The sequence below is a fragment of the Perognathus longimembris genome, chromosome 8 (assembly GCF_023159225.1).
Source record: "Perognathus longimembris pacificus isolate PPM17 chromosome 8, ASM2315922v1, whole genome shotgun sequence".
In the NCBI taxonomy this organism is placed as follows: Eukaryota; Metazoa; Chordata; class Mammalia; order Rodentia; family Heteromyidae; genus Perognathus; species Perognathus longimembris.
Window position 1 is genome coordinate 35294447 of NC_063168.1, and position 25769 is coordinate 35320215.

Here is a 25769-nt window from a genome sequence, read left to right on the forward strand (position 1 = left end):
CTCATGGTTGAAGGGGCTCCCAGAGTAAGGGGCAGAAATAAGCCCACCTAGGCTCTCTGTTTTCTCACTTTCTGTGAAAGGAAGTTCACTACTGAGCTGCACATCAATTACATTGGATTTGATAATTATTTACTCCATGCTTACTATGAACTCAGCACCTGACAGTTTCTAGCAGGGCTATGAAAGGAGCATATGGCATATAGCACTTGGCATCAAAAGACTTATACATTTATTAGAGACATATGACCAATGTTGGGAGAAAAAGAAAACCCTAGACAGATGTGCAAGGTCTTTTATGTGCAAGTTCTAAAGGTGCTCAATTGGTGTATATAATATATAATTGTGATTGAAGGAGATGGTGAGGAAGGTGTTAGGGAAAGCATCATGAAAGAGCTTCTCGAAGGGGTGGAATGATTTGAGCAATACTAGTTACTGAATTTGATAGGATCACAGCTTTCTCTTCTTTGGAGCCGAGAGTTACTTTCCCAAGAAGCGTACAACACATCCTGAATTTAATCTTTATAGTCATAATGTGGTTTTTCTCTCCATCATCAATGTCAGCCATACCACAGCACCTTTTGGCTAAGGGGATCTTTCTTTCTGTCCTGTATAACAGAAAAAAATGCATGGTGATAAGGTGCTTTCTGGTGGTGGGTGAAGTATTTCTACAGAAAGCCATTTATATACAGATACTCGATTATAGAGTTTATGCTTCCTCTAACACCCCAAAGGCAGAGAGTAACTTGAAAAAAAATCACTAAGAAGCCCTTAACCTTGTAACATACAGTTTTTGCTAAAAATATATATTAATAATATATTATTGAGCGAGCATAGATGAAGAAGGCCAGGGAGGGAGGAAGCAATAAGAGTGTGAGCAAGGTCAGTGCTCTTTGCCCGCAGACTCTACAATCAATAAGATCTGGTCAATAACTGCTTTATTACTGCGCTATCACCTGGAGCAAAATCATTTTTAAATTAAGAATATATTTTGCAAAACTGAATTAACAATATTGAATATTTTGCTCTTTGATATGACTAGCCTTTGAAATCAAATTATTAAGTATGGAAAATGCTTACCGGGTAAAGTTTTTTTTTCTTCTGTCTTCCTCTCTCTCCTTGCTTTTCCAACAACATTCCCTCTCTCTTCCCCTAGTCCTCAGCTCCACTTAGTCCCCACCCCGGCTCAACACCTTACAGCTTGAGAAGGAAACAACAGCAGATTTTTAAGATCTCCGCCACAAATGTGGATATAAATTAGCATTGAATCCAACACATGAAATTAGGAAAGGAAGATGCATTTGCTTGAGTCCAACAAAACTGTGTATTTCCTTTGAGAGAGAAAAGCAAGTAGAGAAAGTTGGGGATTTTTCCACTTGAGTAAAACCTGATGCCAAAAAATCAACCTTTGGACTTTTATAATCTTTGGAAAGCAATGATATGTCACCACTACTCTCCTCCTACCTCTAGCTCTCAGCTTACTCTGGCGCCTTTGCCCATTCTATTCTCCCTTATTTCTCTACAGATGGAGGGGACAGAGGACCGCTTTATATGACTCATGTACTGCCACTTGAAAGCATCCATAAGGCCAAAATTTAAAAAAAAAATCTAAAAGAAGCTTTTTGAGGAGCTCTGTTATACAAAGTGGGCCGTGAAAGCAAACGTTGACCACAGCTCTGGGAAGTGCTAAGTGATGTTATTAGAATTGATTGTAGCATCTTTCTTTGTGAAAACATGAAGTTTTGGTGTTATATTTTCAAACATTAGAATAAGCTTCTTTCTTCTGTTCCCTTTTCTTGAACCATTTACCACTGTTTACCATTAGCAATTAAAATCTCCTACACATAACTCGTAGGTTATGGGGTTTGGCTTGTATAAAACATTAACAAGCTGTAACAGAGAGAAGGAAAACTGTCATTGTTCAATATTGTTCCCTGTGCGAAAATCCATTATTGTACTCCATGATTTTTAGTAAACTGATAATGTTGGTTAGAGGCCACACCATGCATGTTGACTTGTTATTCATGTTGGATGATAGATTTGTACTGTTTGAAAGGGACATTTGTTCAAAGTATGAGACACACACACACACGTCTGCTAAATGTTTGCGAAAGGAAACTGGCATTCATTTAGTACTTCTCTATAGTAGGAGCTTCTGTGCATTACCTAATTTTAATCCATTCAGCAATCCTTTGAAGGTGGCTCATATTGTCCCCATTATACAGGAACGCAGAAAACTTAAGTTGTTCAGGTCAGGTGTCTGGTAAGTGGTAGACTTGGAAGTTGATGTCAAACGGAGCTGACTCTAAATGATATGCTCTTTCTAGCCCTTCATGTTGCTTTTATTATATGAAACATTTTAAGCCTATTGCACAGCAAATGTTTTGAACCAACCCAAATACCCAGACTATTTAATCAATAATTTAAAAAATCTTTTACGAAGGTCATAGATCCTTTTGCAAAGCTCATACAAGATGTGGCCCTTCTCTCAAGAAAAACACACATAAACATCAAGTAACAATCATGTGCCTTGGTCTCTAGGTGAAGACAATGGTCTCTAGGTGAAGTGCCCCCCCCCCCGCCCCCGAGACTACAGGGTCTAAAGGAGACCCTGAAGAGACTCACTGTTAAAACTCTTCTTTGAGGGCTGGGGATATAGCCTAGTGGCAAGAGTGCCTGCCTCGGATACACGAGGCCCTAGGTTCGATTCCCCAGCACCACATATACAGAAAACGGCCAGAAGCGGCACTGTGGCTCAAGTGGCAGAGTGCTAGCCTTGAGCGGGAAGAAGCCAGGGACAGTGCTCAGGCCCTGAGTCCAAGGCCCAGGACTGGCCAAAACAAAACAAAACAAAAAAAACAACTCTTCTTTGACACCAGGCCTATCACAGAGAATTCCCAGAACTGAGGATAGTCAAAGTGAAGAACAGCACATTGAAGAGTGTTGGCTCTGTGTCTGTGTCTAGGACTTGATGGCTATGCTTCCATGGTTTGTGATGCGAGTCTGCATGGAAGGCTCTGACTGGTTCACGCTGACTTTCCACTGTCCTAGTAGAGGCCATTTAAACAGCCAGTGGAAGATTTTCTCTGTTCTTTACAACCTAGTTATTTACTCAGCTTCTTATGGCTTTGAAAAATCGAAGAGATATTTTCCATCCTTTATTTCTATTCAATAAACATTATTGAGTCCCTACCATGTATTAAGCATGGTGTTATGCTCTAAGGAAACAAAAAGGAGTTCCCAGTCTATGGTGAGCTTGCTAACATTTTTGTTTATGTTAGCTACATTCCAAGATTAGATTATGGATTAGAAAGACAGAGAATTCAAAGTAAGTAAGACCTCCAGCTGGAGGCACACTTCTTGGTCTCCACACAGAACCTGAATCACCTGTGACTCTGCCCTGATAGATTTGTGCCCAACACTGCTCTGACATATTTATTTAGTTCTGCATAAGTTTATCTGGTACCAGTGGCATGCCAGTTACTGTGTATGGTGCCAGGAGACACAAAAGAAGAAGTCTTTGTGGGTAAGTGTGCCTGTTTGATGCTGATATTACTTTAGGCCAACGAGATCACCCACAATATTCCACAAGAGTGATTATCAGATGCTTCAAGAGGCCAAGGAAACCTCAGTGCCATAAGAGGGAGACCAACACATTGGATTTTTCAGTGGTAGATGGGGTACCTGGTCTCAAGTAGCTTCAGAGAATCTCAAGAAAACCTTTGGCATGGGCTGTATTAAACTGTCTTTAGATTCCAGGATTCACATGGACAGTAGAATGAGGGTTCCTTTTTTTTTTTTTTTTTGGCCAGTCCTGGGACCTGGGCTCAGGGCCTGAGCACTGTCCCTGGCTTCTTTTTGCTCAAGGCTAACACTCTGCCACTTGAGCCACAGCGCCCCTTCTGGCCATTTTCTGTATATGTGGTGCTGGGGAATCGAACCCAGGGCCTCATGTATAGGAGGCAAGCACTCTTGCCACTAGGCCATATCCCCAGCCCGAGGGGTCCTTTTAAATGTCCAAAGCAAAAACTATTGGAGGCTCTTAACCCAGTTTTTCAAAAGAGAGTAGGCCTGATCTCTAAGCAGTGTGCATCCCCACCAAGAATAATGGAGGATAGTCTTTAAGTCAGTGACAGGAAGACAGTGGATGACCATCATTTCTTTTTACTATGAGGGACTTAAGATCAGTTTGTTTCTTCTGTTGTTTGATTAATAAGAAGGTAGGGAAGGCATTCACACATTTTCTACGTTGGCCAAATCCATCTCAACGGTTATATTTTCAAGATAAAAACTGAAGTTACTTTTTTATTTTTAATGTAGTTTTACTTTACTTTTGGAAAATTCTCCCACCTAAAAGAATTGACATCTTGGTAATTCAATTACCCAGGTCTTTCTCCACTCCTTCTGAGAACTGACCTCCAGAAAATCGTTGCATGGTGAAGTGGCTGATGCAGCTTATAGGGTGCAGAACTAAAGATTTTTAGTATCCACAGGGGAAGGCTGAGTCCTGGGAGGGATTCAGAGATCCATAAGAAGGTGGTGTTGGAAACCATGTGTCACAGAACAGAAATAACTCTAGATTAACGCATGACTTAGTTCTCCCAGATGCTTATGCAGGTACATTTGGAGCCTATGCTTAGGGAGAGAAGATTTGAGTGCTGGAACTCCATCAAAATGTCTCTGGGCCTCAGACCAAATCCGACATCACCCACAAAGAGATTTTTCGCCCCTCTAAGCACACACATCCCTCTATACTCTGGTTTTTTTTTCACAGAACTCACCACTCATCCTAGCACTTACTCACATGCCAGGCTGTCCTGTTATTTAAGGGTGACAAGCACATATGGCTCTTCAGAAAGAGTGTATTAAGATGTAAGTTCACTAACCCTGTAGTGTAGTCTCTATGTGTTGGTGTAAGCACTCAGTCAGTGCTCCATTAATATTTGCAGAATTGCATTTGACCAAATCAAATGAACACTACAACTACCCTGAAAATTCCTCTTTCCTAATGTCCTTGTCTATCACCAGTTGCTTCCCCAGGGCCTAAGGATCTATATCTTCTCCTTCTGGCACTGTTGGAAAGATTCCATTTCCTATAGGCCATTGTTACTTCCAGTGATATTGTCTTCTAATTCTTTTCATTTTTAATAAAGTGGGAGTTGCAGGATTTATTTTCTAATTTAGACTACACCTGCTGGTCGGGAAATACCTTGTACTGCCCAAGACACTGGTATGGGTTGTCTCCATAGATGCAGAGCATGCATCGTGTAGGGCCACTCCCAGTCAAGGAGGATGATCTCAGATCGAGAAAAGCGGCATCCCAGATCTATGGGACTTCTTTTGATGCCCATTAGTTTGATGTAGCTGTTGTTCTCATCCTTGTGGGGGCCCTCAGTGTTCTGATGCAAGTCCCTGTTACAGTGAGTGACAGGTGTGCCCAACGGTCACATGAGTTATTTCCTTTGGAAACCACAGCTGTGGCTGAGGCTAACGGAAGGCAACGGTGCCACTGTGTTCTCTGGGAGCAATTCTCTTGGCCATCTCTAGATTCAGGAAAGGCTTTTCAACTTGATGAAAATAACACCAGAAACTGGTTTTACAGTGACAACTGCAAGAGCCCTAGAGAAGGGAAGTACTTAGTGGGGAGACTAGAGTAGAACTTTTGAGCCAAGACTTCGGACTTAAACAGACTGTATGCACACCCAAGCTCTTCCACCTTCTTGTTTGCTACTTCAGGCTATTTTTTTTTAAACCTCTCTGAGCCTCAATTGTCTAGTGGGTAAAAGGAAGGCCTAGTATAAATATTATAAAGCTTGAGATAAAGCATTAAAGCCTTGTGTCCAGTGTCTGGCATGGCAGATGGCCTATTACTACTTCTACTACTGATACTACTACTACTATTATTATTAATATTACAGAAGGTAATAATCACAGAATTTACACTGTCTCTGGGAATTCACAGCTTCCTTTAGCTCATCTGGTTTTCTGAGTGATGGGAGTGATGATTGTACCCACATTTCTATGTTTCTATGAAAATCAAGTAGAAGAAGGCTCTCAGAGCAGTTCCTGGCCCATGGAAACACCATAGTGTTCACTTTCAGTATTTATATCAGTATCATTGTTTTTACTTACTGAGGCCCATGAGCATTGTCCTGAGACATTGCCACCCAGTTGCCTCATGTTGATTTCGAGCTGATATTTGGTAGGGACTACTACGGCAGAGGAAGTGGCAACAGCTGTTTCTAGTTTGGTTTAAACTTGTAGTACTTTATTCTCAAATTAATTCTTCAGATAGAGCCAAAAAAAAGGAAGGACCAAAGAACTTTTGGCAATAATAGAACTTATCTCATTTCTCCACATGACTCTACTTTCATTTATTGATCCTTAGAATCTGGAGTTACATTTCCCCACCCCCTGCATTTGGGCTGTTGAAAATGTTTAAGTGGAAGTTACAAAGTCACCTGCTATAAGAATGTGTTCTTGGGATGTCTTTGAATCAGAGGGGACTTGCTGGCTGAGCAATTTCAACAACATGTTTTAGTTGGCTTAATTGCCTTTATCCTTTCTGTTTTCTTCCCTTTCATTTCTCTTTCCTTCCTTCCTTCCTTCCTTCCTTCCTTCCTTCCTTCCTTCCTTCCTTCCTCCTCCTCCTTCCCTCCCCCTTCTCTCCCCACTCTCTCTTCTTCCTTTCTTTCTATACTCCCATCTTTCTCTTTCTTTCTTCCTCCCTCCCCACTGTACAATATGTAATATCGTACAAATGATTATTATACTATATCAATGCAGATAAGCTTGTGGACAAAAGGCATGAAAGATTCAGAAAACTCTAACCTAGGGAATGCATAAACTGGAATACATAGTGGAGCCATTTCTCATTAGTAAGTTCATACTTGATATGTTTCATACAATGGTCCTTTCTTACACTGGCAGATTTTTGTCTATATCCATCCTTGTGGTGTTCTGCTTAAATATGGTTTCTGGATTGTGTTACATGTCCCCATGGCAGGCAGTCCAGAGGGAAGGAGGCAGAAGCTGGTTCACAGAGAGGCTTGCAGAGAAATGCAATTAGCTTATTTAAAACATTAATCACCTAATGGTGTCATAATTTGTTTCTGGCTTTTAGCATATTGGTTGTTTCTAATCCTTTTTGAGAATTTGGATATACTCCTTGTCCATCTTCCCAATTCACATGGAGATTCAGAATGGTTGATGAAAGCTGAAGAAGACACATTGTGGAAAATAAGTAAGGGCCAGCACTCTAGAAAAGTAAGTTAGAAATACAGTGGCATTGGTGATAAGTTGATAACTTTCTCTTGACGCTTAACAGTGGATTCTCTGGGTGCTATTGTGGCTTGGAGACAAGTTAAAGTCAAAGGCCGAATAGAATTTATAATGAATTCTTGGCAGGAGCCACTTATAGAGTTAATTGGTGAAATACAGAGAACTGCTCAGAACACATAAGGTCTATAGTGAGACTAATAGGGAGTGTGAGGTGGGTCTTAAGACACATAAACAATGGTAGAAAGGAGAAAGTTGGACCTGGTGTTTTGTAAAACTTAAGGTGGAGAAATCTTTGTACAAACCAGTTCTAGGGAGATAATTCCAGAAACCCATGAGGAACAGGCCAAAATGTAGACCTAGCTAAAAAGGAGGGTTAGTCCATCTCCTTACAACTGAGTTTCACAAGTGTGAAATGGGTTTGCATTGGAGAAGTGGGAAAAAGCACACATAAACAAACAAACAAACAAAAAACCCAACCGATAAACTCTTGAATTAAGAAGCCAGTCCTTTTCTAAAGTTAACTGTCAATGCTCTAGGCTAATAAGAATTTTGTATAGTCACTCAGGTTAGCTGTACGATTTGGACTAGGCTTTATTTCATTCTTCACAAAGGGAAGCTGATGGAGTCTTCACATCTTTAAAATAGACATCTTATAAAGATTCTAGATGCCTCATGATTAGGAAGTTCTTCCTTCAGTCTGAACTACATTTTTGAGGTTTCTACCCTTCTTGAATTGTCCTCATTCTTTTCTTCTGGATCGCCTTGTCTTCCCTTTTGTCAGGCCAATCCTAATTACTTCAGCTCTTTACACGGAGATTTCTCCCAAACCTTGTGTCATTTTTGAGTGTGTCTCTATACTCACATAGGTATTTTTGTGGCTAGAAGGATAGTCCTTCTGGGATGGTATTTTTACCCCCGGGTGGATCTGTGCTGTGAATAACCTGAGCCATTCTGGAACCATCCCCAGACCGGGCAGGTGGCAGCCCCATTTGCTCTTTCCTAAGCGCCAAGGCAGAGAAGCAACTCTGGCTCCTTCTCTCTGGACCGCGTGCCTCCGGAACACGAAACTCAGTCACAGACACCATATTTAAACAGAGTAAGGAAAGGACAAAAATAGACCAAAAACCTGTCCATGTGGGCCAGGAAAGCTGCATTTCCAATATGCTGTTAGCAAGACCCTGCTGAGATTCTTATAGCAAATAGTCAGGGTAGAACCTGGATGGTAAGCAGAGTGACACCCGCCCCACCCCTTCCCCCATGGATTCATTGTTGGGCATTGGAATATAAGGATGTGCCACGGGCACGGTCTGGGGCAGGGTTGAGTCACACCAGGCCCTTCCCTAGAGTATAAGGAGGTATATTCTTAAATGACTAAAATTATTGAAAATAATACAAGAGGCCAAGGAAGACATTTAAGCTAAGGACTTCTTTAGATCAAATCTCAGAAGTTCAGTAGATAAAAGAAACGTCAAAGAATGACTGCTGTGCCTTTTCTACTGTAATACTACAGTTGTGGGTAAGGCTCAAGGTTAAAGTCAAAGTGCACTCATAGGTAGTCATGGGCACTTCTCCAAAAGGCTTCTAGGCTGGTATGAACTCAGAGAACCAGCCTGACCAGCCTCCAACCTTATAAAAGAACCAGGAGAATAGAGATCATTGTTGGAGAAAGTGTGATGGGAAATTGCCTTCTCCATCCCTGAGAACTATGCAAGATAGATTTGGTCTCTGCCCATGGGTGGTCTGGCTGTGTGGTGGTTGGTTAATGGTCACTGAGGCACTGACTTTATGGTTGCATCTGAGGAATGGAATTACTGTTAGTCAGAACATATAGACAACAATATCATTATATAACACTCAAGAGTCATTTGAGGGCCATTTTCTGTCAACAAGAAGAGGCTACCATCCAATCTCAATGAGCCCAGACACAAGGAGTTAAAAGTAACATTGTGAGGAATAGAGAGAGGATGGTAACTTTTCTAGCCATATCTGGCTATTTTATGCTTCTTCAAACCTCCATGTGAGAAATGTTACTTGGAAGAGGAAGGCATAGGTCAAACCTTCTCTCTACACTCTGAAATAAAGCTCTTGAAGGAAGAAGAGGAAGAGCTTTCAATTTGATTTAAAAGGTCTAGTTGGGTAGCTTAGTGATAGAACATGTGCTTAGCATGGGTGAGATGTTAGAGTCCATCCCTAGGACATGTATGTACACATACACACACGTATGAGTAGATGGGAAGTTACAACACAGACAGATACAATCCCTGGTAGGCAATGAGGACATTCTGGATCCAGATAGAGACAGGGAAGGTATTGCTAGGAAGGGTTCCAAGCCTGCCCAGCAAGGGATAATGTGAAGCATCACTTTTCTCTATTCACATCTTGACCTGATGCTGACCCTGACTTCACTTGAATAAACCTGAATATTCTCTGTTGAACACAATTTCATTGCAGACTGAAGGACATGGGTTGCATTAGCAGACTATTTTGTGGACTGCCAAGAAGATCTACTTCCCTATTTAATTATAGTCAGACTTAGAGACATATTAATGTTGGGTATGGACAAATTCCAATTCAATTCAGTTCAATTTCCAAATTCAAGCCTCATTTCTTGTGTACCTATTATCTATTTGGTCCTGTGCTAGGTTTGTTAATCCAGAACATAAGAATAGGATAAGAAAAGACATATTTGATACTCTTGATGCTGTCTTTGTTGTTATTATTATTTTCTTTCATCTCCTTGTTGCTCATCGCTACCTAAGATGGGACACAAATTCTCCTTCAAAAAACCTTTCCATATCACCAGCCATGAGACCTCCACCTGCTTTCTAGTTTCCTAATTACCGATGTTAATCTATCAGTGTGGTTTTGTTCTTGTCATCTTAGCAATTATACAGAGATCAGCTCAAGAACAGTCATGCCTCCCAGAATAGATGTGCCATGTTCATAGTCGTTAAAATCTTATATTCTTGGTCAAGTTTTGCTCTGATATCAGAGATCTCATTTATTGTAGCTATGATCTTTTGGGTTCTTGGCTTTGAAAGCCCTTATCAGGTCAACCCTGTGAATGAAGGGCAATGAACAGTGCTGTAGTCCAAGTGTGACTCTAAACTCAACGATCCATGTAAGATGAAAAAGTAGCCTCTAGAATTTTTAGGCCTGTGCCTGGAAAATCGGTTACTTCTGCCACATTCTTTTCCTCACCACAGATCAAACAAACTAGTTTCATAGGGATGGGTGTTAGATTTTATCTCTCAATGGGAGAAGTAGCAAAGTCTCCAGGTCATCTTTGCCACACCTTGATAAAAATCTAATCATATTCAGAATACTAGTATACAAAACAAAGGATAGTATGCAAAATAGGTAGAGAATTCTTATTTAGTCTGTCTTAATCCACAATCTTCTTAGGCTTTTGAGTTAGAATCCAAATTTGAAAGTAATTATGTTAGATATTTAGAGTTTTTGAATAACAGGAAAAAAGACTAATATATATTATATTATATATGTATATATGTATGTGTATATATTGTTATATATATGTAAATATGTATGTGTATATATATACACACATACAAACACATATATGACTCTTTCTTTTAGACATTGTCCCATGTAGGGACTTAATTCTGTTGGTTGACAGGATTTATGGATTTGTGCTGTGTTGATTCTTCCTTCATTTCTCAGCATAGCTGTGGGCACACCTAAAAGCTGGCTCATTTCAAAGAATTCCCAGCTCAGGCTCATGCAGAGAGAAAACTTAATCCTTTGGGGTACTCTGAATTTGCCCAGGAGGGAAAGCAAGCTAGACCCTGCCCCCAGTTTTCTTTCTTTCTTTCTTTCTTTCTTTCTTTCTTTCTTTCTTTCTTTCTTTCTTTCTTTCTTTCTTTCTTTCGTTATTTCTCAAATTAAATTTTATTGACAAGGTGATGTACAGCAAGGGTACAGTTACATAAACATGGCAGTGATTACATTTCTTGTCACATTTGTTACACCCTTCCTCATTTTTCTTTCCCTTACCTCATTCAGGTAAGCATATATACAATATCCAATGTACCAAAATCATGCACAGTAACCACATGGGGTATGCTAAAGGAAATTCACCTAGTACTATAAACATAACGACAACAATAAAGTCTTCCTGTTTGTTTCTCTCTCTCTTTCTTTCTTTCTTTCTTTTTCTTTCTTTCTTTCTCTCTTTCTCTCCCCCCACACCCCACCTCAGGCTCTCTCTTTCTTTTTTTGTTTTTGAGATTCTTAGGAGGTGTTATCTGAGAACAAGCAGGTGTTTGTAGAAATGTGGCCCTGAGGCCTAGCTACTGACCCTCTTTGTTCTGGTGACTCATTTTTCCTTGAGTAGAGATTTCTATTTAGGAAATGTCTGTGAGACCATAGTGACCAACTTAGATGCCATATATATACCGTGTGTGTGTGTGTGTGTGTGTGTGTGTGTGTCTGTGTGTGTGTATAGGAACTTCCCCCACAAAAAGTCAAGAAATTATTGAATGCATTTAATCCCTTTCTGCCAGAGATATAGTCATGCATGGTCAACTCCAAAGTGATCTACAAAAACCATGAGCTAATAAATATACCTATGTCATAGTGACTTCCTTAAAGAAGGGTATGTGTACAGGAAAAAATATCTGGGAATTACTGAAAATGTTTGACAAATAGGAAATAATATTGGATAGAGAAACATCTTAGGTAAAATAGTGAGCTCCTTTAATCTGTACAGACTGTAGAATTTAAACGAAGTGTGCATATGTGAATTTATGTGTGTGCATGCATGTGTATGTCCTAAAAATGCAAGCTCATGTTAAACACAGAAATAGAAAATTATGCTTGTAATCCTAGCTACTTAAAAGGCTGCAATCTGTAGATTGTGGTTTGAAGTCAGCCTGGGACGGAAAGTTTATGAGACTATTATCTCTAATAAACCACTCAGAAAAAGGTGGAAGTGGTGTTGTGGCTCAAGTGATAAGTGGTGGAGTGCTAGCCTTGAGTAAAAGAAGCTCAGGGACAGCACCAAGCCCTGAGTTCAAGTCCCAGGATCAGCAAAAAATAAATAAATAAATAAATATATATATATATATATATATATATATATATAGAGAGAGAGAGAGAGAGAGAGAGGGAGGGAGGGAGGGAAGAAGGAAGGAAGAAGGAAAATTGATACAGTTGAACCAAGTTCAGCATAGATATTTAAGTATACAAACCTATGTAACCCAACTGACAAAATTTTTGTCTGGAAATATTTGTAACAATATTATTACAAAATCATGACATTTGGCATCAATGTAGTCTACAAGCTCTAACTACTGCAAATATGGCATTAAGTCAAAAGTCACTCTTGTACATAGACGACTGAACCAATTAGATGCCAAATTAATCTCAGGATTCAATGCAATGTTTTATCTATTGAAGAACCTGTATCTTTTATTTTTCACAGTGTTGGGGTCCAGAGAAAGATCTTCCAATGGTTACATCTGAGGTGATGGGGGGGAAAAGGAGACACCAAAGGTCCAGTTCATAAAATGAAGGAGGCTGAATGCACTGATTTGTTTCCTGAGCATCCAACATAGCTATGGGTTCTCATGAAATCCTTATAGTAGCTCCTAAAGCATAGAGATATAAGATATTTGCATTTGTTCAATGGCAGAGATAGGAATATTTATACGATTTCTTCAGTGTTCTATAAGATATACTAGTTTACAGACACAGCTTCTTTTGTGGGGAGAGGGGTGTTCATCCGGGTTAGTCTTGTTCTCTAAGAATCTAGTTTTGTCTGAGAGTTGATATAAATTTTACCTATCTCCCTGGCATTATTCTGCATGCTTCATTTGCCTAAAATTATGAAAACCTACTTCCCAAATCCTCCTCAAAGGCAACACTGTCTTGCTGCATGGTCATGGGATTGGGGAGAAAGGAAACACCATCCAATAAGAAGAACTGGGGTTTTCAATACACCACAGTATTGAACAGAAAGACCCCCTTTTACGATCTCTTGAAACAGAATGAGCTTCTTTGAAATATAAGTGGCCCTTGGAAAAAAAGAACCCCCCCCCCCACAAATTCTGCAATATCTATTTAGGGCATCCGGGAATGCCACATAATAGGAACTTGAGCGCACCTGATGGTAGCCATATGGCAGGCTTTGATGACTGACAATAGGTAGAGGCTGCAGTAATTAATGAAAATGAGATGCCATTTGTGGTCCCCACAATGAGAGGATGGAGAGAAACAGCAGTCTTATTTGCAAAGACTGTGATGTGCCCAGACTGTGTTTCTATACTGGAACCAAATGGGCCCATGTCTCTGCTGTGAACAGGTGTGGCAGAACTGATGTGCTAGAGGGAGAATTTGGTTCTGATCAAAGAAGTGCCATTGTGCCTGGGGCTGTAGTGAGGAAGGGAGTTTAAAGATTGCCCTGGTTCATCATACATTATGAACCTGCTGCACTCAGAATTTATGTGCAATCGATTCCACGTAACAATCCAATTAACATTGGCTTGGTTGAAGTACAAGATGTCATTGTTTGAGAGGGAGAGTGTCCTGTGTGTGAATTTGACTTTTCTGGATTTGGGGATTCAGTGTCTCCTCTCTCTTGGGCCATGGCAGTGCCTGGCCTCTGGGCCAGAATATACCGAAGTTTGGCTTGGTAAAGGAGAGAGGCAATGCTTCATTGCTTTAATACATCTATTTTGGAAGTGGGGTGGGGTAGAGTGGAGGAAGGGGGATAGCCAGGGAGAAGGGGCTGTGAAGGAGATTCCAGAGAGAGTGATTGATCTTGTCAAAAAGAATAAAGGTATCCACCCCTCAGTATCCCCCTTCTGCACATGGGCATGTGGGATTGGGACGGTCACTGTGAAGTCTTGCGGTTACCAGTTCCAAAAAGAAGTTTCTTCATGATTCCTGATTGCTTAGGACAGATATAAGCAATACCAGCTGGGGCCCAGTGAGCCTGTCTCCACTTTATTGTTTCTGATTTATCAGTGATGTGTCGGCTAAAGGAACCAGTCTGCTGCTTTTTGGCTAGCCATTTTCATAGCCAGGTAGGAAAGATGAACATTAACAAGTGGCTTGCTTTCAGTAAGCTGCATCTCTCTCGCTCTCTGTCTCTTTCTTTTTCTCTTCCTCTCTTCCTCTCTCTTTCTGTCTGTCTTTGTCTCTGTCTCTCTATCTCTGGCTGTCTCTGTCTCTCTGTCTTTCTGTTCTCTGTCTCTGACTCTCTCTCTCTCTCTCTCTCTCTCTCGTGTGTGTGTGTGTGTGTGTGTGTGTGTGTGTGTGTGTGTGTTGTGTTTGTGGTATATGTAGAAAGATAACAGCTTGCTCCAGTGGCGAATGACTCAAAATTTTTATAAGATTTCTGTTTTTTGTCTTTTATCTTGAATGTTCCCTAATTTATTTGAAGCTGCTTCTTTTTACGAAAGCCAGAGAGCTTCCATAAGGCTATTTTGTAAGAGTCCTTCATAAGTGGTAGGAACTCAGTTGGAGCCAGGCTAGAGGCACTTGGTGCTGTGTATTGAAGAGGCATTTGAAGGCATCCCTGGTGGACAATTTGCACTGTTCAGTGTTAAAAGGATCTATCACAGTGGTTCGAAGAGCCCCCACTTCCTCCCACAGACCTTCTGCCTTGGCAAGTAGAGTTTACAAATGATGTGCTCCATTCTGCCTGCCTGGAGTTTCTGGCTTAAATGGCTGCCAGAGTAAAAGTGAAGAGTCAGAACTCTCCAGCTGTGTAAAGGGAAAGGTTTTACTTCTGAGTGGAAAATAGTCATTGAGGTTAACTATTCCTGGATTGACCAAACAGACTGATGGATGGCTCTGACTCAGGGCTGAGTGAGAAACTTCTGGGACTCTTTTGCCAGGGGAAGGGGCAGGTGAAAATAGGGCACCAGTGGTTTACAATGGACCAATTTGGAATTTGGCACATCCATTTCTTTTTTTTTGAGGAAACTAATAATATTTTAATAAATGCAGTGTTTTCTCAGAAGGTTTTGGATTGGAGTTTGGTTCCTACAGTTTCTAACACACACACACACACACACACACACACACACACACACACACACACATTATTTGATTATTTTTTTGTGCTGCATTCAAGACAGGTTATAATGACTATCGGTCAGGAGAGGCAGGACAGGTAACTGTCCCACAGAATCCAGCTCCTGGAATGAGAATTCAGCCTTGTCAAGTATGAGTTCCAGTGCTGGGTAGTGGGTTACCAGAGATCTGATCACTCTTCTCTTGGAGATAGAATGGGCAGAAGCGGCCAGATTCATCTGCTAGGATATCCAGTGAACACTCTCTCCTGGCTTGTCAATGAAAAACATCAAGAATTTGAGCCATTTTACAGAATTCCTGAAGCTTGGTTTATGGCCAAAGCACAGGCTGTGATGTGTTACAAATAATTTAGACAGAAAACTCCCACCCCCACCAAGCCATTCTAAGGAGAATTAAGACAAATTATACAACATTTTCAGATGTGTGTACTTTCTTGATTAAAAACAATAAAAATGAGCATTTAAAAGACAGTGGTATTTCATTCTCTCTTCAGATTATTTAAGAAGGCACAGGAGAAATGTGTAGTCCAATTTGGTTCCATCAAAAACGTATATGTGTGATGCAGATATCTTTAAAAATATTTCAACTGTAGAATCTTTCCTTCCAAAAGGTAAAAGGACATTGCCTTTAGCACCTTCCTTGTTAAAGAGAATTGAACATTTGGTTTTATCAGACACCAGCATGGTAATGAAGCTATTTTGATAGAAATAGCCTCATTACTATTCATTTTTTGCTGGCTCCTAACTAATTCTTGAACCAAGGTTCTATGTTTTTTTTTTCCTAGGAGGAAAACAGGCACAATAAGCAAAATATGATACTGTTAGCCTCTGAAGCTAATGAAAACCCCAGACTAGTTTTGCTGAAGGAGCTATTGTGGAGGCCTCTCTCTGCCTCTGGCTGAAATGAGTCTCCCCCTTGCCAGACCATGTGTACCAACTGGCTCTTCTTCCTCATAATCTTTTCCTGAAAAGATGTAGCATGCGAGTCCTTCCAAAGGAAACATTCATCTTCTGTTTAGAGGGTTCTCACCTATCTATCTTTAGTGAATGGCAACAAGGAGAATCTTGTTCTAGGGTTGAAGAGACCTCAGCTTCAGTTCTAGTTCTCGTAGCTGTGACCTCCAACTTATTATCCAGCATTGGTAGGCTGGAGTTTCTGTGTGTGACAAGAAGTCTGGCTTGAAGTTCTCCTAGATTCATTCTAGTGATAACTGATCTTTTTCCCCTCTGTTCTTCTATTTTGAAATACGCAATTTCAGAATAGTTTGAGACGTACAGTAAAGATGTAAAGACAGTACAGAGCACCCCTGATAGCTCTCACTCAATTTCCTCCATGAATAACATCTTCACAGTTCTTTAGTTCATCTCTCAAAAACTAAGGAGCTGACATTGATACATCACCATCAAATAAAGTCTACATTTTAATCATATTTCACTATTCCTCTATTGTCTTTTTTTCTCTTTCAGGATTTCATCCAAGATAAAATTTAGCTGTCATATCTCCTTAGTCTCCTCTGGCCCATGGCAGTTGATCACACATTTTCTTTGTTTTAGGTGACCCTGACAATTTGGGGGTGGGGGAAGTTCTGACAGGTATTTTGTAGAGTTTCTCTCAATTGGGTTTGCTATTTTCCTTATGATTAGAATGGGTATTGTACTTTAGGAGGAAGACTGACCATGATGAAGTGTCCTCCTCATTATAATGTGTCACAGGCTCTCACTATCAACTTATAATGTCAACCTTGATTGCCTTGGCTAAGGTATTGTTGGTAAGATTTCTCCATTGTAAAGCCTGCCCCTCCCTTCCCTACTGTACTCTTTGGAAACAAGTTATCTGTTCAGCATGGTTTGGTAGGAGTGGGAGTTGTCTGGATAAATTATTTGGAACACTTTAAATACGTAAGAGTTGTCTCTGCCCCCCATTTATTTATTTAATCATCTATTAGTATCAGTGCAGCCTGGTAGACATCAAAATCTTATTTTTAATATCTAAATATCTTAAATTTTAATCTTGTCAGATTAAAATAAGACAAGTTATTTTATTCTTTGAATGGGTCCAGTTTGGGCCATGTGGGGGGGGGACTTTGTTTTCAGGCTGTCTTTTGTGTTTCTTTGACATATCCTCATCTCTTTGTTTTGTGGTTACTTTTTTCACTGTTTGGAAAGCTCTGTGCTTAGGCCCATTATGTGTGCCCCCTGCTCTTATCCTGAAACAGCCATTTTCCTCCATGGAGACCTCGTTCCTTTATTGGAAAATGGTGTGAGAAACCACAATCTGGGTATTCGAGATGATTTTTCATTTTTGAAAATATATACTTTATTACATAACTGGGTCCTTCCAGTCATACAAAGAAATACATGATGCCCAGCTTCATGATTAATACAGATTACTATTATTTAAAAGAGCAAATAACTAAGTGTTAGAATAATACCATTTTGACTAAAATAACAAGCATGTGTAGATTCTTATCAAAAGGAAGTTATGGACAGCTCAAATAATTACAATACATTTTCTTGCTTTAACTTCTTCATTATTTTTAATTGTTAGTGAGTCTATCCTGGACATGGGCAATGCTGAATTATTGACAGTAGTATAATTTTAGCTTTAACACATGGCATTTCCAGTCTTTGTAAAGTCTCCTTTCCTTCAGGGGGAGAAGAATATTTGAGAAAAGCTTCTTGAAGAAGGGACATTTGACCTGGTACAGAAACTGTTAGGGGCAAAAGAAGGATTCATGTGTAACATTTTGGGAGAAATAATAGAGAAGACTTAGACTTACAGATGAGATCTGTCTTAGTCTGTGTTGTGCCACTATAACAGAATACCACAGATTGAGCAATTTTTGGCAAACAGAAATGTATTGGCTTACAGTTCTGGAAGGAGAGAATTCCAAGCTTGAGATGTGTGCACCAGCTAGGTCTTACTGCTGTCATCCCATGGTGAAAGGCAGAATGGCCATGGAAGAGTTCAGAAAGCAAGGAATGGACTCTTTCATATTGGTTCAATTTTGGAGTCTTTAAGACCTAAGCATTTCCCAAAGGATCTACCTCTTAATGGTATTACAATTATAATTAAAGTTCAACATGTATTTTGGAGAATATAAACATTTAAACTTTAGAAAGGTCCTAAAGGGCTTAGGAAATGTCACTGTTCTTGGGATGACCTGAGCTATGCTGGATTTGCTCAACATTACAAAGACAGGCCCCAAAGTATTGGCATTTAGTTGAAACACCTCTAATAATTTCTTATACAGAAAGCGCGCGCCTGTGCGCGCAAGAGAGAGAGCGAGAGAGAGAGCACCAACTCAACTCTTATGAAGATCATTATGAGTAATTATGCTCTTAATTATTAAACATTCGCTGAATACTTTCACAGTAAAGACTGAGACCAATTGTATCCTCTACTCCCATGTTGGCATAGAGGCATGTTTGGGAATTTGGTGGCACTTTTTTGTTAACTCTTTAGTTTTCTTTTATGTGAAGAGTCTTGGAGAGCCTGTAGAAATGGATTTTTGAGATGTTCTCAAAATCTCCCCTGGAACAGGATTGTCAAAGTGAATAAGGTCAGCTCTGGCACAGGCTCTTTAATGGGTGGAGTGTTGTAAAACTTTTCATTAGCCTCAACTGGGTCATCACCACATGAAAATGACCTTTCTTCCAAACACTTAGGTCAAGTATACTTATTTCAGATCCAGTGTCTTTAGGCCTTTAAATGTTTTACTTTGTTTTTGTTCCAAAAAAAAATGGCCAGGCTTGACCTGTTATCTTTCCAAAGCAAAGTCCTGCTCGACCAGATGTTGCCTTTATTCATTTAGCAGTTCATTGTGAATTGAAGCATTGATAGGAAATAGGCTGAGAACAAAAAGAAAATATACTAAAACCTTTCCACACCGTAGAACAGAAAATACAGGACAGAGATAGTTCTCTTCTAATTACAAACTTTTCCACTGCAGAAAAAGAAGAGTTGTTAGCTCTAGGAGATGGAAGAAACTTTGCTTTAAGGTTTTAATACAATAACACTTAATTATACCCATCTCACTGCATGGATTCATATAGACTGAATCATTCATTGTGTCAGGACAGACAGTGATATACAGTAACAGTGTGAGCTAGGAAGTCACACACTAGTGTGAGGGCAGAAGTCTACTGTAGTTTATATTAGTAAAACCACTCCAGGCTATCTTGGCATGGCTTTGACTTGGGCAAAAAGGACAGATGCATGTGTGTGAAAATTTGTCCTTATTCCTGCTGTTATGTTTTAAAAGAGCTTGGACAGAAGAATGATTTCTTTTCCCCCTCCAACTACTGCAGCCATGTCCTATGGAGGACCCGATTCAATGCTTCAGCCCCATAGTGCCTAAGAGCCTCTTTCTCCAGCAACTTCCACCTCAACTCTACTTCAGCAGCTGCTCCCACAGCAAGGACTAGCCCTTGTCGTCCAGTGGAGTAGCTCTGTTTTTGAAATCCTGAACTCTGAAATTCTCCTTTCTGACCACAACCTCTGATCCTTCTATCAGTCCTCACTCTTTCATGCCCTTGAAATGTGTTCTTTGGTCTCATTGGGACTCCCTGTCTCTTGACCTTTCCTTATGTTAGCAGTGTACCACTCCCCCCTAGCTTCGTTCCTCTTCCTACCTTGTTTGAGCAACCATTTTAACTACTCTCTCACAAGCATTCAGTTCTCTCCTTTGGCTTCTTATTTTATCTGTTTTCTTCCATGAATGGCTAATGAATTCTCTTCTTTCCTCATCTCCTTTCCTTCTGATTATTCTCTTATTCTCTTTCTTCATTTCTTGCCCCAGGTTTCTACACAGTATGGAAGAAAATTTCCTGGCCAGAAGAAAAATCTTAAAAATCCACAATTTTGAATCTTACCTAGATGAATAAAGTAGTTGAGTAGTTCTAGGACCAAGCCTGTGAAGTCCCCGGATATAAAATTTAAGGAAACCCTTACAAACCCTGAATTTATTTGACCCTGAGAATGACAACCTCCTTAAATGCTGAACCTGAGATGCCTCACTTGCTGCATCCTAGTCCTGACCTTGACTTTCACTGTTCTTTATCCTCTACCTAATCATCATCTTGACACCTGTCTTTTGTTACCTATTTTACATGCCACTAGAGGTATCCTTTGTTATTTTTCTCAGTCATCTGCCCATGTATGTAAAAATGATGACTTCCAATTTCAATGAAAAAATATACTTGTCAATGGATTTGAATTACCTAAACTTTTATCCCACCACCAAACATACCTACCCCTTGAGGTCCCTTTTTCCATTTCCTTCACCTTAAGAGACAATCTTCTCTTGCTGTTGCTTCTCATTACTTTACAAACATTCTAGGATTTTCACTCATCAACTATGTTTTTCCTCTCTTAGATTGATTCTTTATATATATTATTGATTCTTCACTAAGAATAAAGTTTTTTTCTCAATGTTGTCTTACTTGTGAGCTACTGCCAGCCTTCAATGTGTGTGAGGAGTGGTCTAAACTATTCCAGATCTTTCATTTGCTGGCCAAGTAGTTCAATCTGGCTTTTGGGCTGACTTCTAATTCTGTCACTATAGCATGTCCTCTTTTAGGTCCCTGGTGATCTCCCAATGGCCATGTTCATTGGTTTCTTCTAAGTTTCCATCTTTTCTGTGGCACGGTCTCTTTGACCTTGTTCTTTTTGGAGTCAAACAGTTTCTCTCAGGTTTTGGCACTCACCTTACTTTCCTGGTTCATTTTCTTCAGTTTACTTTTCTGGCATTTTTTGTCTCTTGCCTGGCCCTTATGTGTGGCCTATTCCCAGGTTTTACTCCTGTCATCAAACCCAACATTCTTCTTCAGAGTGACAGGCATCTCTGTGGCTACAGTGCCCACCTACACATTCCCTTATGAGACCCACAACATTATTTCTAGCAGAGACTTCCCTGTAGAACTCAGATGTAGTCCTTTAAGTTCAATATTTACAAAACCAAATGATCTTCTCCTCAAAAGTCACCTCTTTTGTTGCCTATTTTACTCTCTGCTAGGTATATTTTCACCTAGCTAACCAAATTTGAAATCTCAAAATACTTCTGAATTTTTCTTTTGCATCTCTTCTATAACAGTCATCAGAGTCAGTATTGAAAAATATTCCCTAAAGTAAGTGGATCTTCTTTAACCCCTCTGTTGACATCTTATTTTAATTTGCTATTAGTTTGTGACCAGACACATTAAATAAGACCTACTGGTCAGTTAAAGTTGCCTAATCTCTTCCTTCTATAAAATACCAGGTTTAATACTGTCATCTCATTGATCAGAATCCTTTGATTCCATCTCCACAGACTACATAAAGCTCACAGTTAAACTCCTTAGGATGATGCAAAGAATATTTTTACAATCTACCTTTCCAGGTGCTTTTTATCCCTCTTACCTCCACCATTATATTTTTGTGCTGGTACTGGGGCTTGAACTTAGAACCTGGTCACTGTGCTTTAAGCTTTTTAGTTCAAGACTGGCCATCTTTCACTTGAGCTACAATTATACATCTTGTTTTTGGTAGATAATTGGAGATAAGAGGCTCACAGACTTTCCTTCCTAGCTTTGAACCACAATCTTCAGAGCTCAGCCTCTTGAATATCTAGGATTACAAGTGTGAGCCACAGTGCCCAGCTCCCTTTTTCCTTTTATTCACATGCCCCTTGGCTTCCAGCAAAATTGCTCTTTCTGAACACATTTTAATTTCCTAGAATGTCTTCTTCAACACCTCTTGCTAACCAAATCCTATTTATTCTTCAAGACCTGGCTCAAATGTCATCTTTCTCAAGAGTTTTCTATTGGCTTCTTGCTTTCATATAGTAACTTTGAAACATGCATTCAAGTACTAAAAATAGGCTATATATCTGTGTCACTAAGCTGTAGATTTGCTAACATCAGGACTCATTAAAGAAGAAAGAAGATGAGAAATATCTTCCTGATGACTTTGTTAGAATCTTGTATTTCACTAATAAACATTTTGAAGCATCAGCTATGGACAGGCTTCACGGGCCCCTGCCTAGATGCATGTAGGGCAGAATACACACAGAACTCTACATTGCTCTTGTTCCCTGCTTCCCTCCTCAATCTTAAAGGGGGCTTTGGGCACTATGATGCTAGGTCATACTGTGTGAAGATCGCTGGTCAAGGAGTGTCTCCATGATGCTGATTCCTTTGTAGTGGGGCCTTGCAAACCAGTGCAGAGATTGTTGTGAACTTGATTCAGTTTTTCATGACTTTCTCTTTTCTCTAAATTAAAATTGCAGAATTTGTTGGTTGCAGGCCAGCATTCTTGTGCCAAAGGGGCTGATACTGGTATTGGAAACTGCTTCCAACTATCCACATCCCCTCCCCATTCACATGCTTTGCTTGACTTGCCCCAGCCCATCTGGGACCCTGCATCTGTTTTCATGGGACTGAGTGTATGCCTAGCAAGGTTCCTGAGGCTAGGCTGGGCCTTTTGCCCTTCTAGACACTCTGACGAGAGGAGACTCGGGTGTTTCATGGCCTGCTGTCTGCCCTGGGTTCTTCCAAGCAGGAAAAAAAACAAACCCAAACCAAAACCAATGAGTGACATGAAAGCTTCTAGTGGATTGAGCCACCCTCCCAGGCTGCCAGGCCTCCGTTCTTTCCCCTGCATCCCTCATTTCTTCTTTCCTCTCAACTTCATTCCCCAGTGGGCTGGCTGGGAGTCAGCAGAGGGAAAAAGTAATTGAAGTGCTTAAGAGGAATTGTTTGGGGGAGGAGGAGGCAGGGTCAAAAGGAGAACAATTAAGAAACGATGTGATACAACTGTGTGGAGAAGAATTTAGTATGAATATAATGATCAATTTCCTAATAATTAGGTCTCTTAGACGGCAGAATAGTTCCCCAAGAGGCAGTGGTGGGAACCCCATTGCTTGGTCATTTCTAATTAGAGTGGAGATGCACTTGCAGAAGATACTGCAGAGAAAACCCCACACTGGGGAGGGGGGGTGGTCATGTGACCTAGGGGGCCTCTGCCGTCTCTCATTTCTATGATTCATTGATGAGCACATAATTCACTGATTAGTTAGGCAGCCAAACTTTCAGGGGTTTATTGGTTTCTCACCTCACCTCTGCCCCTTTTAAATTGACCAGATCCATTATCTTCAAAGGGAAAATTCAAGGCAGGCAGTGACCTAGGCCAGAGCAGATTCTGCCTCATTTCTACAAAATAAGTTTAAACCAGGTCTCATTCTTCATCTGCTCTGCAGAGGATGTGGGCAGTTTGAGGACTTAGTCAGGGAGGCTGTTTTGCTACTATGAGTCTGCAGAATAGTTCAGGGATTTAGTTAAAGAAAGTATGTTTATAACCAGTGTCCGTTGGGCAATCAGGTACCCCAACAAGAGTCAATTCAATGTGCTGATTAATTGTACTGGCTCTGGGACCTACCTGTTTTGGGCTGATCCTGGCACAACACTTCAGTATGTTGCTCAGCTTTCTATAGCTTCTTTTCTCATCTTTAATAGTTGCCCCACTTGATTGAACAATATTTGGAACTTAGGATTCTGCCTGTCAAGTACTCTGAGTGAGCACTGTTTCAGTGGTAGGTGGTCATTATTCTGACTAAACTGCAATTTCTGTTGCAGAGTAGGTTTTTCTGTAGTGTGTGTGTGTGTGTGTGTGTGTGTGTGTGTGTGTGTGTGTGCATGTGTATGTATGCACACATGCACATGATACTGGGGCTTGAATACAGGGCCTCATGCTCTCGCTTGGCCTTTTTACTCAAAATTGGTGCTCTACCACTTGAGTCATACCTCCAATTCTAGCTTTATGTTGCTTTATTGGAGATAAGAATCTCACAAACTGTTTTTCTCCAATCTTAGTGTCTTGAGTAGCTAGAATTACAGTCATGAACTACCAACACCTGACTTGTATAACATTCTTGAATTTGCTAGTGATGTTCATTATCTGTGAATAGAAATGGACTGACTTGATTCTTCTGGGTCTGAACATTGGGGCTCAGTAAGTATTTATTGAATCTGTATTTGTGACCAAAGAAAAAGGTAGTCCCTGTCCTAGAAGGGTGAATGATTGTGTGTCTGTGTGTGTATGTGTGTGTGTGAACATGCTTACTTGTTTGAGGTAAAAGAAGAGAAATATACCAATAACTTTCCTAAAATGTCTATTGAGTATCACAGGACACCCTCTCCTGTGTGAATCCCATTGGAGCACAGACTAGGTTCAAGAAGAAAACATCCCCCAAGAGATGGCAACTGGAAAAGGCTTTGAAGGTGGACACAGGGCATTTGTAGTTATTATAGAGATGAACATTTGCCTGGGGAGTGAGATTCATGGAGGAGAAGCCAAAAACTCCCTCACAGTATTGCAGAGGGACTGAGGTGCCCAAGGGAGAACTTCTGCTTCCTTCGATGGAAACAAGGTTGAGGGAAAGCTTTTGAGGAAGGAGAGACAGAGCTGTGAGAGAAGGCAGAGCTGGGGATGGAATTTCTGCATGCAGCTAAGAACCAGGGTTTCATTATCATCCTTTTTGGTTCTGGGCACTTTCTCCAGGATCCCTGCCCTGCTTGATGATGAGAATCTGGTTAGTGTGCACATGGCACCTTGTTCATCAGGAAACACAAATTCTGCCTTCCTTTCATGCTTATGGAGATACTTGGTAGGACAATCCTTGGTTTTATAGAAACGATACTTTATCTTGTATGAATCTGTCCCAAAAGGTTACTATTTGGAGCCAACTGGACATTTTTGTGTGTTCAGTGGTAGATAAAGAACACATATTCTTGGAAAGAAGAAATTGGTTGAAGTCATTTGGTACTAGGAAGAAGGAAGGAAATAAAGGAAGCATATTTATCAACCACCTATTATTTATCATATACACAATTATTATTAGACACTGTACATGTAATTATTAGTTAGTGTACACATGAACTTTTGTTTTCCCATCTCATTTCCCATCTCATAGCTCTTTAAAGTAATAATTTTCATATTAAAGATAGAAATGTTGAAACTTGTATAAACTAAAATTTCAGACTCCAAACCAACACCAAAGTTAGTGTATCAACAGGAAATGCCCAGCCAGTTCAACTTAAGGATGTCTCAGTTTTTTTCCTATATCCACTTTTACAGTAGTGGGAAATAGGATTGAAGGGTGGTGAGCCCTAGGTAAACCTTGTCCTTGAGTATGGTGCTAAGCAATACCATCCTCAAGGCATAGACAACTTCACCATGACCTTCCCTTCCTTCCATTTACAGGACCTTATTCCTTCAATTGGTTTTCTACTGCCAGTGGTCTATATCTGGGAGACATACCTGAATCGCTTACCTACTTATATTGCCGTCCCCTCCAGGGAAATCTGACCCTCTACTTGTAGCCTGTGGCTTGCTCAAGAGTTCAAGGGCACCTCTCTCCACTCCCTGGAGCCTGTTATGTTATATGTCAAATA